The sequence below is a fragment of the Carassius auratus genome, chromosome 28, assembly GCF_003368295.1.
Source record: "Carassius auratus strain Wakin chromosome 28, ASM336829v1, whole genome shotgun sequence".
Taxonomy (NCBI): domain Eukaryota; kingdom Metazoa; phylum Chordata; class Actinopteri; order Cypriniformes; family Cyprinidae; genus Carassius; species Carassius auratus.
The window spans coordinates 18713184-18730682 of record NC_039270.1 but is presented as its reverse complement, the minus strand read 5'-3'; the positions used below and the strand labels follow the sequence as shown (position 1 = coordinate 18730682).

The 17499-nt window shown below is 38.3% G+C and overlaps 1 long non-coding RNA gene across 1 annotated transcript; it reads left to right on the top strand.

The window, feature by feature from the left end:
- The first annotated feature begins 13052 nt into the window (after positions 1 to 13052).
- Positions 13053 to 16260, top strand: LOC113047093 (uncharacterized). The gene is made up of 2 exons (XR_003276208.1): positions 13053 to 14067; positions 15772 to 16260. It is a non-coding gene; the product is annotated as an uncharacterized LOC113047093 (long non-coding RNA).
- The last annotated feature ends 1239 nt before the right edge of the window (positions 16261 to 17499 follow it).

Here is a 17499-nt window from a genome sequence, read left to right as displayed (position 1 = left end):
GAGGTCATGTTGCCCTATGCTGAAGAGGACATGCCCTTGAAATGGTTGTTTCAACAAGACAATGACCCAAAACACACTAGTAAACGGGCAAAGTCTTGGTTCCAAACCAACAAAATTAATGTTATGGAGTGGCCAGCCCAATCTCCAGACCTTAATCCAATTGAGAACTTGTGGGGTGATATCAAAAATGCTGTTTCTGAAGCAAAACCAAGAAATGTGAATGAATTGTGGAATGTTGTTAAAGAATCATGGAGTGGAATAACAGCTGAGAGGTGCCACAAGTTGGTTGACTCCATGCCACACAGATGTCAAGCAGTTTTAAAAAACTGTGGTCATACAACTAAATATTAGTTTAGTGATTCACAGGATTGCTAAATCCCAGAAAAAAATGTTTGTACAAAATAGTTTTGAGTTTGTACAGTCAAAGGTAGACACTGCTATTTTTTTGAACACACCCCTTTCAACTAATTGCCCAATTGCACAGCCTTAAGAGCGTGCATATCATGAATGCTGGGTCTTGTTTGTTTTCTGACAATCTACTGAACCTACTGGTAACTTGTTTGCCACGTAGCAATAAAAAATATACTAAAAACCTTGATTATTCTGGTTAGTCACATTGTACTGCTATTATTTTGAACAAAACTGTATATATATATATATATATATATATAAGATGATCAGCACATGATAATTGACTATATTACCATTTAGTGTGAATGCTGTATTTCTAGCAATCTCACGATGTACTGTAATTGGCATAGATATAGTTAAATCTTTTTTTTCTTTCTTTTTTTCATTAGTATCTTTCTAATTCTCAAATTAATCACTTATATGATGTCTAAGATTATGTCTATTGTTTTATAATTGTAACAATATGCAGTGGTATGTTTAATCACTAAAATAGTTTGTAGAAGCCTTCAATACAGTTGTTAAATATTTGTTTATATTTAGGGGGGTGGGGGATACTAGACATATTCTCGGAAAAATATTTGCAGGAAACTAAAATTGTGTGTAGCACACTGAAGTATTCATTACTGGAGAATAAAATATATATTCTTATATGTTTTTACTAGTACATGAACGTTTTTGTCAGGATCCCAGTCTATTGCTGTGTCCCAAACTTAATTGCATGGACTCTGAAGTGCGCATTTGAAGTGCGAATGCGTCACAGCAGCACGACGAAGGGTGTCCCAAACTGAAGTGTGTGGACTCTGAAGTGCGGATGTGAAGTGTGATTGCGTCACAGCGTCACGACGTAAGCTGTCCCAAAGTCAGAATGCACACTTCGAAGTTCGTCAACATGGCGTGACGAAGGCTGACAAATTTCATTTCCCATGAAAATGAAGTAAACATCTGATGGACACTTCGCACCCTATCATATCCCAGATTCACTTGCGTGCATACGATGACGGTATTTATATTCAAATAACAAGGCAGGCGTCAGTTCTGTGGGGGACTTCACATTGAAACGTAAATATCGTGTTTTCATTTACCCAAATATCTAGCGAAACTGTTAAAAGCCAGGTTTTATTTTTTACATAAAGCCCACAAACAATAAGGCAGTCTCTATATAAGGCAATGCAAGTCATGCAAGATATTTCTACAAATATTTTAAACAAACTTAAGTTAAAGATTAAGGTTGCTTTGTATTTTTCATAAGTGTTTCCACCATTTTCTCCTGTTTCAGTACTATTCTGGAGAAAATGAGCCTGCAGGGGAAAGACTTAATACAAAGTTGATAGACAATTTTTTGCTGAAATTCATTGTGCTGTTGTTGTTAACAGGCATGGTTTATTTGCTAAGTTTCCTGGGACAGGTGAGGGAGCGAGTGGAGTTGCTCAGGGAGGACATCAAACTCCAGAGAATGACAGAAGAGTGCAAGTTTTCTCTTCTTGAGAGAATGTTTAACAAATACATTCTTCATTAGCCAAGAGAAAACAGCGGTAAAAAATGGGTACATTACAGTTTTTCAATATCTTTTTAAATGTCATATTGTCAGTGAACAACCTAATTTCTGTAGTTTATTTTTGTGGTGCAAGTTGTATACATTATTTATTTTTTGTATGTAATTTGTTCATAACTGTAACATGTACTTTTCTGTACATTTTTTTCATATTCATGTGTATATAAAAGAAGTACTTATGTACGTTGTTAATTTGTTTAATGCAGCTTATACGTATTTCCACAAAACATTATTTTGTTTATTTTCTCATTCTCTAAATATTTTTTACACATTAAAACAAATTGCAATATAACTGAAAGTACTTTTTACAACCATTTTACAGCATAATTTAGGTTTAACATCAGAAAACAACATCAGTTTGAGGCCACCGCTGCCTCCATGTGTTCTGGGGTCTTCAGGAGGTGAATCTCTTGGTGAATGGCCAGCAGCTCCTCAGCGACTCGGAGGACAATACAGTGACAGTGGAACGAGGCACATATCAAACACTTTTTGAAACAAACTTTCTTTATGATGTACCACTGGCAGACAGAAGAGAAACACCAGGTTCTGGACCGTGGCACCCATTTATTGTTGGCGTTCACTTCTCAGAAGATCCTGCATCTCTGTCAGAGCCTCGCTGCTCAGCCCAAAACCATTAAACACCTGTCCAGCGCTGACACATTCAGCTTTATCCTGCACAGGGGTCTGGTCTAATTTAGGGAAAGAAGGAAAAGAGAAAAAGTTTAGCGCTATTACATCGTATTTAGCAGAAGATATATTGAGATATTTAAGTAAACTACTTTTAGTAACTACCAATACCATATCGGGGAAAAACTACTATTTGAACTGCTATGTGTGTGTGTGTATTTTGTAGTTCTTCATATGTATCATTACATCATTCAAGTAAGCTCCGAACCAGTACCTGCATTTAAAGTTAAAATCCGACAAAGGACGCAGCAAACCAGTGTAACTTACCTGGCCTCGGTCTTGGCTAAACCTGAGGTACATCACCGTCTCCTCCATTATGAAGTAAAACATAAAGACAAAAACTATCCTGACATGATTATCCTCTCGTCGGCTCTCCTCTTGTACTGTTATTATGTGGCAGAGCGCTAATTGGGAACCTATGGTGGTGGAATTAGGAAATCCAGCAAAGGCGGAGCATCTGATGCACTTCGGAGACCTGGTCTTTGAAGTCTGTGGAATTCGAAGTGTGTACACTCAACTTTGGGACACAGCTTATGTTCCCCTGTCTTTTGTTTTGTGGACTCTTATTTTGAAAGGTTCTTGTTTCCCATTGTTTCTGTGTTCCCTTGTTTCTTTGCCCATCTTGTTAGTTGCTATAGTAACTGATTAGCTTCTCCCTCCTTGTTATTTCATTATCCTGTCAGTGTATAACTCAGTCTCACACCACCTTTCACTGCCGAGTATTGTTTAGTCCATGTTGTCTCGTTTCCTGCCTTGTCTTGCCTTCGTGGTTTGTTTTGGATCGTTTACCTGGTTTTGAGTCTTGCTTTCGTATTTTTGGATTTGGACCCATGCTTTCCCAGGATTATTCTTGTGTCTTGCCCTCTATATACCTGTTTGCCAATGTTTGACCCGTGTCCGTTATGACCACGTCTCTGACCAATAAAAGCTTGCACATTGATCCGCACATCTCGCGTCTTGTCGGCTCAAGAGTTACATTTATTTTGCACATTGAATCTCCCAAAAATATTCACATTTGAAAGGAGTTTATAATGCATGTTCACTAATCCCAATTCAGAAGAGCACCCACACAGCCTGTGTCTGTGAATACTTCTCAAATGGTGCTTCATATAACATTATCCAGAGAAACAAATGTTAATGATAAATCCCCTGTTATGTTTGTACTGGCTACTGTATACAGGCCACCAGGGCACCATTCAGACTTTATTTAAAGAATTTGGTGATTTTTACATCCGTGTTAGTTCTGGCTGCAGATAAAGTTTTAATAGTTGGTGATTTTAATATCCATGTTGATAATGAAAAAGATGCATTGGGATCAGCATTTATAGACATTCTGGTATCTTTTGGTTTTAGACAACATGTTTCAGGACCTGCTCATTGTCGAAATCATACTCTAGATTTAATACTGTCACATGGAATTGATGTTGATAGTGTTGAAATTATGCAGCCAAGTGATGATATCTCAGATCATTATTTAGTTTTGTGCAAACTTCATATAGCCAAAATTGTAAATTCTACTTCTTGTTATAAGTATGGAAGAACCATCACTTCTACCACAAAAGACTGCTTTTTAAGTTATCTTCCTGATGTATCCGAATTCCTTAGCATATCCAAAACCTCAGAACAACTTGATGATGTAACAGAAACTATGGACTCTCTCTTTTTTAGCATTTTAAATACAGTTGCTCCTTTATGCTTAAGGAAGGTTAAGGAAACCAGTATGACACCATGGTATAATGAGCATACTCGCACCCTAATGAGAACAGTCCGAAAAATGGAGCGCAGCTGGAGGAAAAACAAAACTAGAGGTATTTCGTATTGCTTGGCGGGAAAGTAGCATATCCTACAGAAAATCATTAAAAAGTGCTATATCCGATTACTTTTCATCTCTTTTAGAAGAAAAACATAACCCCAGGTATTTATTCAATACAGTGGCTAAATTAACGAAAAATAAAGCCTCAACAAGTTTTGACATTTGCCAACATCACAGCAGTGATGACTTTATGAAATACTTTACTTCTAAAATGGATACTATTAGAGATAAAATTGCAACCCTTCAGCCGTCAGCTACAGTTTCGCATCAGACAGTGCACTATAGACCCCCTGAGGAACAGTTCCACTCATTCTCTACTATAGGAGAGGAAGAATTGTATAAACTTGTTAAATCATCTAAACCAACAACATGCATGTTAGACCCTATACCATCTAAGCTCTTAAAAGAGGTGCTTCCAGAAGTCATAGGTCCTCTTCTGACTATTATTAATTCCTCATTGTCATTAGGATATGTCTCCAAAACCTTCAAACTGGCTGTTATTAAGCCTCTCATCAAAAAAACACAACTTGACCCCAAAGAACTAGTTATTTATAGACCAATCTCGAATCTCCCTTTTCTGTCCAAGATACTAGAAAAGGTGGTATCCTCACAATTATATTCCTTCTTAGAGAAAAATTGTATATGTGAGGATTTCCAGTCAGGATTTAGACCGTATCATAGTACTGAGACTGCTCTCCTTAGAGTTACAAATGATCTGCTCTTATCATCTGATCGTGGGTGTATCTCTCTATTAGTTTTATTGGATCTTAGTGCTGCGTTTGACACAATTGACCACAACATCCTTTTGAATAGACTTAAACACTTTGTTGGCATTAATGGAAGTGCATTAGCATGGTTTAAATCGTACTTATATGACCGCCATCAGTTCGAAGCAGTGAATGAAGATGTATCATATCGATCACAAATTCAGTGCATGTACAGTTCTCTCTCCACCTTCAATACCACGACTTAGGTGCCCTTGAGCAAGGCATCGAACCCCCAACTGCTCCCCGGGCGCCGCAGCATAAATGGCTGCCCACTGCTCCGGGTGTGTGCTCACAGTGTGTGTGTGTTCACTGCTCTGTGTGTGTGCACTTCGGATGGGTTAAATGCAGAGCACAAATTCTGAGTATGGGTCACCACACTTGGCTGAATGTCACGTCACTTTCACTTCAAGGCTCAGTACTAGTACTCAGTTTAGCACCACAGTATTTGAATGAGCTCCTTTTACATTATACTCCTCTACGTCCGCTGCGTTATCAAAACTTAGGCAATTTGATAATACCTAGAATATCTAAATCAACTGCGGGCGGCAGATCCTTTTCCTATTTGGTGCCTAAACTCTGGAATAACCTACCTAACATTGTTCAGGAGGCAGACACACTCTTGCAGTTTAAATCTAGATTAAAGACCCATCTCTTTAACCTGGCTTACACATAACATACTAATATGCTTTTAAAATCCAAATCTGTTAAAGGATTTTTAGGCTGCATTAATTAGGTAAACCGGAACCGGGTACAGTTCCCATAACACCCAATGTACTTGCTACATCATTAGAAGAATGGCATCTACGCTAATATTAGTCTGTTTCTGAGGTCACTGTAGCCACCAGATCCAATCTGTATCCAGATCAGAGGGTCACTGCAGTCGCCCGGATCCAGTACGCATCCAGACCAGATGGTGGATCAGCACCTAGAAAGTAGGGCTGTAGTGATACACTAATCTCAGGATATGATACGATATTCAGCTCACGGTACAATATAAATCACGATATTCAGCCAACGATGGGATTCGATTCGATATAATTTGATACGTTTACATCATTTTCTGACAGATTTAAAGGGGACAGAGTGATTTTGGTGACATCTTGTGAGTTTTTACTTGGATTGAATTAATTGAAAGGAAAACTCAAAAAACATCAGACAGCTTGCAAAATAAAGGCTGGACAAATTAATCAAAGATGTGTTGAGAAAATAAGTTCCATTTATTGAAGTGCAAACTGAAGCTTACAAGCCTTTGAAAAGTATATAAAGTGCAACATTGCAATTTGCAATTAACAATGGAGAGTTAAAGTGCAAGTGGCCTGTTCTGAACAGTTTCTATGAAAGCTTTTTAGCTTGACACTGAACATGAGGTCAGTCTAGCCACCAGGTAAGTAAACATAGTAGTACCATGGCTTCGCCAAAACATCAAATAATTCAAGCCACTAAGAACATTTAACTTAAAACTTAGCTGAGTATTTAAGGCCTGTAAGCCTAAACGTATGCGAGGTAGTCAGTCTAGCCACCAGAAAAAAATATCCTCATCCTCTTGGGTATTTTTCTTGGTTCGTGCTGCACCATCACCGTATCGTTCACCAAGAAGGGAAGCCAGTGGGCAAGACGGCCTTGGATTCCTGGGTGGGGGACGCTGACCTTCAAAAAAATAAACAATAAAACAAAAACAAAAATCATTACTTATAGTTAAGCACATTCCATAATTCCTACACAGAAGTTCAGACAGCACAGTGCGCTTCACTGGATAACAAAGGGTAATACTACTGACCTTGACTTCTCACTCTTTCCGTGAACTGCTCTCCTTCATCCACAGCGTCTTCATCTTCTTTAGATGCCATCCCCTCATCATCAGCATGAGCTGTGCCCTATTCATCCACACTCCAAAGTGACTAAATTAAATAAGTCAACATGAAATGAAATGAGTTTTATTGTATAAATCTTTTAATTACTATATTAAATATGTCTTTAAACCTGTTAACATTATAGTATTTAATTATGCTTTTAAAACTATTTAATATTTATCTATTTTAAACTGATGTAGGATTTACCTTTTAAACTAGCAGTACCATCACTGCCTTACCATACCTCTGATGGCTGCATGCTCAATCTTACAGTCTCTACAATCAGTCCATCATAAACTTCCTGTCTTTCATCTTCAGTCAGGATGGGAAGACTTTTGAATCTTGGATCCATCGCTGAACATGCATGGAGAGTTGCCTTGAGGTCAATGTACCTCTTCTGAAGATCCCCAGCCATGGCAGCCTTCATCTCTTTTATGACTGCAGACTCACCTTCGATTGGTTTCAGTCCATTGATTAGTGTGTCCTGGAGGGGTGCGACGACTGACAGTGCGGGGGTCTTCTCCTTGGACATGTACTGTGTAGCCTCTTTCATGGGCTTCAGAGCGCTGACTACTTCTTCAGCTGTTGTCATTTCTGACTCAGTCAGTGTGCACAGATCTTTCTCGGCCTTCCTGACTTCACTCAAGAGCAGGATTGCTGATTGCTGGTTGTTGCTCCAGGAATCTTTCCAGCATGTCGTTCGTACTATTCCATCTGTAGTTAAATAAAATAAATATACTTTATTTATATTTTATTCATAGACAGCATGGATGTTTTACATAAAAGACTAAAATTAAATAATAATATTATTAATAAATAATAAAAAAACAAAAACTATTGAAAAATAACCACACACTAACCTGGTAACTACATCCATCATTAATTTGTGCTCTGGTAGTCATAGAAGCCTCTGTTTCTCTTTCAGTATCTCTTTCAGCATATTTCAGCCTCTGTTTTCCCTTCTCAGTAGGCGTGCGACTGCTGTGATTTTGAGGGCACGTTGTGCAGCTAGATTTAGTGTATGAGCATAACATTTGACATGAAGTGTGAATGCTGCCTCCTCAGCTGCGATTGTCATATTTGACGCATTGTCAGTGGCGATTACTGGATCCTTTTCTTCGATTCCTGTAAGGACGCGGAGGCAGCGTTAGAATCCATGTGCAGTTTAATAACATCCACAGCAGACATATCCAAACAGTAGGCAGAGAATCGTAATCGTGGAAGGCAGAGAATCATACACAGATAGGCAGTCCAATCCAAACAACAAGACAATGGGCAAATCCAAAGGCAGTAACAGGGAAACCAGGCAAAGATCATACACAAAAGGCAAACTTTGGCAATGGGAAAAACGCTCGGTAAGGCAGACAGGCTGGCAATACTTCGCAACATGATAGTGGTTGCGGCCATGCTTATATATGTCACAAACAGGAAGTACAGGTGAAGCAGAGGGAGCGGATCACAGTCAGTACTCGGGAGAGGGCTCCCTCTGCTGACGTGGCGTTACAATTCCCCACTCAGCGACGGCCTTTCTCAGATGTTGTGCCAGGTTGTGTCCAGTGTAGCTCTTGGGCATGTCCCTGGTTTGTAAAACATACGTAACGAGCTCCCATTCCTCGTGATAAAGTTCTTTCACTATTTGAAACGTTGCGTTTTGCTAATCTCAAAACCTGCAATGTGGACGCAGTATTACTCCGCTCCAGAGCATTTGCATGACTGCCAGCTTTGTGTGGCAGGCAGTCTTACTAACCAACAAAATGAGCTCCCAAATCAGCACTGCTCTAGCCAACTGCGTAAACACCCATTATTAAAAAAACTAACAGAAAGAGGGAGAGAAGAGAGTATGTGTGTGTGTGGTTATGGCATCTACAAGGTCAGATCGATAGTCAGGCAAATTAATTTTAAAGAAAAAATGATTTAATATGAGATTACTCCGGCTTCAAAATGACAGATACAAAACAAAAAAGGTAATGTTAATTTACAAGAACTGTGTCACAACACAAATCAAGAACTCCCTTATCAGTTCTGCTTTCAGCACTGGAGAGTAAAAGATACATTTCTATATGTTTTTATTAGTACATATACGATATCTTGCACATTTTACCTCCCCAAAAAATTCTAAGTTTATAATGAACGTAAACTGTTCCCAATTTAGAAGACCGCACACACAGCCTGTGTCTCTGAATGCTTCTCATACTCACTCCTCTCTGCCGTGAGGATCTTTTTACAATTGCTGTAGATACGCAGCCTGTTTTGTAATGCTCATTTATACTTATATACTCCAAACCACAACCCTCTACATGCTTATCTGGCAATTTGGACAAGGCTTGACGAGCGGCAGCAACCTGTGTCAGCTCGCACCTGTCTCCATATTTAACACAAATGTAAATTCAGTTTAACTGCTTTGGCAATTTTACTAGGAAGAAATTAATTTTCCACTTCCCAATCCCAAATACTTTAGTAATACCATCCCTGCTGAAAAAAACAATAGCACCCCTCCAAAAACACAACTGAAAATGTAATGGATTTAAGGGTTATAATGGGAATTAAATTGGTTTTAATGTAAACTATAATGTTGTCTACTAGATTTTGATGAATTCTATTGGTGGGATGTAAACTGGCAGATGGAAAACAATGGAACAACTGTAATTCCTATGGTAATAATGCCCAAAACACTACAAAAAGGAATTTTTCAATGTTTTAATGGAAATCATCTCAGGTTACGAATGTAACCATGGTTCCCTGAGTAGGGAATGACACACTGCACCCTCTAGGGGTCACTATGGGGAACCCTTCGTTGTGACCCCTGTCTGAAGCATACATGGAAAAAACACCAATTTGTTGGCCGGCGACAGCCTCTGAAGTCACTACCGGCGTGACTATAAACAGGCACCGTGGATTTAAAAATGTGGGCAAAGACTTCACATGCACATGTGGCGGGGCGGTGAAGGGCAAGAATTGACACTGATATACAATTAAAAATTAGAGCAGACTACGCCACCCCGTTTCGGTGAGCGGGGAAATTTATACCCAAAATAGCACACAGGTTCGTTACCACTGAACGCAAGAGACGTGGATATAAATACAACAATGCCTTTATTCACAATAATTAATTAAAATGTAGAACTATTGACCAAACAAAAAGAAAAGAAATAAAGAAACAAGAAACTTTCCGGCTGAGGTTTACCAGTAGGGCAGCTAGCTGAACAGTGAGTACCCTAAGACACACCACTCACCCAAATACGCCCCACACAAACACTCACGCCACACCACACACTAAGTGAGGGAGACACAGATATCAATGGCAAAAACACTGTGAAAGAAACACCACCACCACAGGGCCAAGACAGCTAGCTTCCCTCACTGGGGGCCTTCAACTCCTGAAATAAACAAAAAAAAAGAAAGGAGAACGTAAAGAAACACAATTAGTTCAACTCACATTCAGTCTAACAACTTGCAATAGAATAAGTTCAAACCACGAAGGGGAACAACAGTGGACAATTTACTGGCCACAAGGGTCAGACAGAGAGATGTAAATACTCAACTAGGTTCGTACCAAAAGCTCATGAACCTAGACATGCCATGAAGCAGCAAGAAGTTAAAGAGAACAAAACCAAAAAAAGAAATAAAGCAAACAACACAAGTGAAAACAGCAGACTTCAAATTAGATCACAGAAAATACAAAAAAAAACAAGTTAACAAACTTAAAGCTGAAAGGAGCTTTCAGCAAAAAGAGAAAAGAAACTCAAATCAACATTAAACCAAACAAACACGTTGCTGGTGGCAACTGATGAAGCGAAGCAGGCACCGTTAATGGTACATCTCGCCTTAAATGACGGCTCGGACTAGCCACCCTTCACCTAAGCCACCAGCAGGAGCGTGTAAAACAAAAACAAACAAATCCAGAAAGTAATAATCACATACAAACAGTCACAGTCGTAAAAATCGCAGCAGAACAAACAGTGCAGTCTTGACACGGTCTAAGGAGCATTTGCCCTGCAGTCCACAATAACGAAGTGCTCACGAGCAGAGGCACCAGAAGTAGATTGTTAAACACACGGGTTCAGCTACTCACAGCTTTATCCGTACTTGACGAACTTCAAATATGCAGGCGTTCTAGTGCACGCATACACTTGAGTGAAGGACAGCCGGTACCCAACAGCAACGTCGTACCAATCGTGACCATAACCTGGCTCCCGCGAGCTGCGCGCACACACCCACACACAACAATGATTGTACGATGCGTACCCAGGTGACATAAACTGCGCCTTAAATACACCCGGAGCGGCAGCCAATAGGCTGTCACACCTGTCATTCAGTGGAAAACCACGTTTAATAAAGCGGTACCTAGACTGCCCTACTACACACACTTACCATAACATGGATTTTAAATACTGTTCTAAGGTGATCGAGTGGCACTCTGATAGAGCAATCTGTAGATGGAATGGGGCATCCCAAAACAATGTTTGGGAGTCATCAACTTGATCTATGGAAATAATGCTGGAGTGCTCTGGGGGAAAAACAGAGAACTCTCACATGAGAGGAGAACTCAAATTTCAGGAATAGAGTAGTGCACTCATAGGCAACCCTTTTTGGTAAAGGGGAGCACTGGTAAACTACTACGAGAACTGCTCAAATAGCCCTTCATGTTGAGGGATGTTGTAGTGTATTAATAAAGACACACTGGCTGAGTGGAGCCCAAGGAACCAAGGTCTAACCAACTCAAAGAAAGGGAACAAAGCGGAGCACGTACCACTGAATGCATGCTTAGATTACCACAGAAATCAGGCGCAAGCAAAAATGCTGCCGTGAATGCATCGCTATTCCCACAAGAGATGAACGCGCTCATGCAAATGTTGTCTATAAACTCGGATAAATGATGAAATATTCACATCCCCTCAGAATGTAGTGAATGTATCACAATGAGCGCAGCAAAGCACATCCAACTCCCTCAAGAGCGGAATGCTTGCGCTTGCTCTTCACTAAACACACACAAACACCACAGTATGCGAGCAGTGTGAACTGCAGGTCTCAGAGCAAAGCGTCTGGCGAGAAACATGCCCTTCTAAACTCTGTAGGCTTCAAACAAAACAGTCAATGAAGACAAAGATGTGAATGACATGTTAATACTATAGTCACACCGGTAGTGATGTCATGGACTGTTGCCAGCCAACATGTTGTTGGTGTTTTTTAATATATGCTTCAGACACGGGTCACAACGAGGCGTTCCCCATAGTGACCCCTAGAGGACACAGTTAGAAGTTCCCTTGAAAGTGAACCAAAAATTAAGTACTTGTACTTAAGAATAAATGACATTTAAAAATACTCGTTATTAGACTACAGTTACTTTTTTATCGATTACATGATTACATACAGTGGTGGCCAAAATTATTTAAACATAAGTATTTTTACCAGCTAAAAATTGTGGTTTGTCAATAGGAAATATCAGTTTACATTTCCAAACATTCATTTTACCATTAATTGTAATAATCCAGTGAGATTTTCATTTGCTCTAGGAAGAGATCTGATCTGATCATCATCTAGTCTGTCTTGTGTTAATGGAAAAGAAGATTTTGCAAGTGTAGTGTCTCGATTAATATTTGATTTACTCTAAACTGATGTAACCGAAGTAGTAACAATGCTTTTGCTTAAGTACAAATACGTAACGCTGTTATTAATGCTGTATGGAAACTGTATTGTGTGACTTCACTAACATTAAGAAAACTGCTTACTTGCATGAAATGTATGTAGTGACTGATTCAGAGTAGAAAGCACTTATGTATTAGAAATAGTTTTCATGATAAATGGACAATGTGGTAGTTTAGGTGTATGTTACAGACGGTTAAGAGGAAAAAGAAGAGGAAAAGGGCTCAAAGATACTGTAAAAGAATGCGCCATAAAGAAATGAAAGCCTTGGCGGAGGATTTGGCAGCACTCCAGGTGATGACGGCAGAAGATTCAGCGTTCGACGTCTACGTATAAAAGACTGAGAGAGAGACTCGACGGACGGATACTGAATAGCGCAGTATCCCTCAACGCCTGATACCAGCTGATTGTACCTTGATTTTCTTAACTTTACTATTGTACTTATACATATGTTTTGTTAACTTTGATAAAAACTTATATTATATTATTGACAAGTTATTGTCTATAAGAGTAGTAATTTAAGAGCCGTAAGCAAGAACTGACCACAGGGAAGTCTGCTTAGCAAATTGTAAGTACTTTTGTAATGCTTATAGTTTTGTCCAGAGTCGACTTTCTTTACCTACCTGATAATAATAAATAAATAGCTAAATGGTGTATAGATAAAGGAGACCCCATAAAACACTGGAATAACATGAAGAAACTGAACAAACGGAGACAGACTCAATCCAGAAGAACTGTGATTTTGGATTTAGTCTGTCTTAGTTTGTTCTGTAACTCTGGAATGTTTCCAAATATATTATACTAATTTAACCTGCATAAACTTTCCCTTTCAGATGAAAAAGATCAACAGCCTGAAACTATTTTTCATGCTACGATGGTTCATTAATAGGTGCAGCAGAGTGAAACCCTCTTTTCTTTTTCAAATATAAAATATTTATAATAATGTACAATGTTTAGTTTTTGAACCTATGTTCTACGAACACACATTCCTTCATTTATTTGTGATTTTATTTCAGAATTGTGAAATTCGATGAAATTTCAAATGATAAATCATTGTCCTCTGTTAAATACATTTTAAATCAACATTTGAATTAAATTTTAGTCTAACATTAATTATTTGAGACAAAACTGACTAACAGATTTAAAAAATCTGTATAATTCCATGTGTATTATATTCAATATTCTATTAATACAACTGTGTTTAATAACAGTGACTAATCTTTTTAAAAGGCCTATCTTTGTGTCAATTTGTCTTGTCTTTTAGGTTGTGTTGACTGTTTTTCTACTTCTTCACCATAGACAAATGTTTCACAACTTCGACAGGAAATGTAAAGTCTGAGAAAAGTAAGCACTTTGCCTAAGGTGCAGAAAAAACCCACATCCTGTTGCTGTAATATCATAACCATCATACACACATACATAAATAATAAATATGACCGTCTAAACTCACAAATTGTAACCAGATGACAGAGACGGGAGACATGCAGATCCACTTGCAAGCTTTATTAAAAGAAATGGTCAAAAATAGACAGAGGTCAAACAATGGTGAACAGGAGTATTGAAGACAGGGCAAAGGCAGTCCAATAAACAGGCGGAGATCAGTCGACAGCGTAGGATATCTAGGAGGGCAAGACAAGAGAGTAATCCAGATAGAGAACAAAGGTCCTGACAGGAGTGAAAGATAAACAAACAGGTTTAGGCAAGAGAGAGAATCCTCGACACAAGTCTAACGTCCAAACACATAAAGACAAGGGTTGAATCAAGACAAGGCTAGGAAACTCGGGTTGGCTTCGTAAGGTAGCTATCGGCTATGGCAACGATAAACACACAAACAATACTCGGCAACTAGAACAGGAACTGAATCTTAATTAGTGTGTCTAATTGGATACAGGTGTGTGCGTGATTAGTGGAGTGGTGTTTGGAAAATGTAGTCCAATCTGAGTCCAATTCGGTATCCAAAGTGCACGAAGGGCCCTCCGAAGTGCGTGGATGCTCCGCCTTCGCAGGATTTCCTAATTCCTCCACCTGGTGTTTCCGATTAGCACTCTGTCGCGTAGCAACGGTGCGAGAGGAGCACTGACGAGAGGACAATCGTGCCAGGAGAGGTGGAGCCAGAGCGGTTTTTGTTTTTATGTTTTACGTCACAGTGGAGAAGCCTCCGGCATAACCAAGACCGAGGCCAAGTTACACTAGTTTGCTGTGTCCTTTGTCGGATTACAACTTTAAATGCAGGTACTGGTTTGGAGCTTACTTGAATAATGTAACGTTAATGATATGAAAAACTACAAAATACACGAGCACACATATCAGTTAAAATGCTTACTGATATCTTACAAAGGTGCGATTTTATGTAATTTTTTGTCTTGAGCATGGTGATCATATGTAGACATGTTTTTATTAAGCAGATAAGCATGAAAATAAAACTGAAAAAAGTGCATAGTATGAACAGTGCTCTGTTTGATTGTAATATTCGGACAATAAATGTTGTTACTTTAATCAGAGGTGGACTGTAAGGAAGTACATTAGTTAAGTTTACTCAAATATACAAATATAAAGTACTATGTTTTGTTTTGTTTTTCTCACAGACGGCAGCACTACAAAAATATGGTATTTTACAACATGATGCATTGTTGTAGATTAAACTACCCAACAGTGTATTAGTAGGCAACTTTAAATTTAATAACATTGAACATATTTAGAAATTAAACAAATTATTTTTTTTAGAATAATACTGTACATACCTTTTCTTTTACTCTCGATACCTTAAGTATATTAGAGTATGCATGATAATACTTCTACTTAAAGGATAGTTCAGTGAAAAATGACAATTATGTGATCTTTTGCTCACCCTTAAGTTGTTCAAGGTTTGTAATTTTCCTTTTTGGGTTAACAGTCCCTTCAGCTAAGGTTTTAAAAATGACTAGATTTTAGCCAATATGGTATTGGTAGTTATTAAAAGTAGTTTACTTAAGTATCTCTGTATTTCTTCTACTAATTACATTGTCATGGAGCTAAACAATTCCTCTTTTCCTTCTTTCCCTAAATCAGACGGGACCACTGTACTGCAGGATAGAGCTGAATGTGGCAGTGCTGGACAGGTGTTTAATGGTTTTGGGTTGAGCAGCGAGGCCCTGACAGAGCTGCTGGATCTTTTGAGAAGTGAACGCCAACAGTGATGGGTGCGACAATCCAGACCCTGGTGTTTCTCCTCTATCTGCTCTCTGTGGTACATCATAAAGATGGTCTCCAAAGTGTTTGACATGTGCCTCATTCCACTGTCACTGCATTGTCCTTCAAGTCTCTGCTTCAACAAGAGATTCACCTCCTGAAGACCCCAGAACACATGGAAGCAGCGCTGGGCTCAAACTGATGTTGTTTTTCTGATGTTAAACCTAAACTATGCTGTAAATGGTTGTAAAAAGTATTTTCAATAATAGAGCAATTTGTTTTAATGTGTAAAAGAAATATTTACAGGATGAATTAAAAAGAATGTTTTGAGAAAAAAATTTATAAGCTGCATTAAACAAATTAACAATGTACATAAGTACTTCTTTTATTTACACGTGAATATGCAAAAAAAAATAATAATATACAAAATGTACTTATTTAAAAACAAATTACACACAAAAAATGAATAATGTATACAGCTTGCACCACAAAAATAAACTACAGAAATTAGGTTGTTTCACTGACAATATGATATTTTAAAAAGATACTGAAAAACTGTAATGTACCCATTATTCCCCACTGTTTTCTCTTGACTAATGAAGAATAAATTTGTTAAGCATTCTGTCAAGAAGAGAAAGCTTGTGCCTGTTAACAACAACAGCACAATGAATTTCAGCAAAAAATGGTCTATTAACTTTGTATTAAGTCTTTCCCCAGCTGGCAAACACTTTCTCCAGAATAGTACTAAAATGAGAAAATGGAAACACTTGTATGAAAAAAAAAAAAAAAGAGATCTTAACATTAGAAAATATGACACAGCAGGACATGCATACAAAATAGTGCTAAAGTTAGGTTAAAACATTTGTAGACATTTCTTGTATTATAGTACTTCAAAAACACAACAAAGGGAAAGACAATTGCCTTATACTATATATAATCTTGACTTGACTGTCTTATTGTTTGTGGGCTTTATGGTAAAAAAAACAACTGGCTTTTAATACTTTGGCTAGATATTTGGGTAAATTAAAACACAATATGTACATTTCAATGTGAAGTCCCCCACAGAACTCTCCTGCCTTGTTATTTGAATATAAACACCGTCGTCGTATGCACGCAAGTGATTTTGGGATATGGTAGGGTGCGAAGTGTCCATCAGATGTACACTTCATTTTCATGGGAACTGAAGGGCACATTTGAAGTCGCTTTCGAAATTCGTCAGCCTTCGTCACGCCGCGGTGACGCATTCGCACTTCAAATGCGCCCTTCCAAGTAACTTAAAGGACCTGTAACCTGCAGAAGATAAATAAAAACCTGTGCGTGTACTTTTGTATTGCTTTATCACAGATGCTCAAGTTAGATGCTTATCTGTTGTTGTTGTTGCTGGTTAATCATGTCTGTCTTTTAGATATTTTTCCACATTTTTTCTGATATGAATCCCATGCATTAGGTGATGTTTTTGTTCTTATAATAGTATCAAAGTGTTTTCTGAAAAATACAATTGCAAATTTCAGTACAATTTTAATGAATTAATGAAAATGAATTTAAAAATGTATTAGGATTGTTTAAAGCAGTGGTTCTCAGTGTCAGGCACACTCAAGTGGTTACACT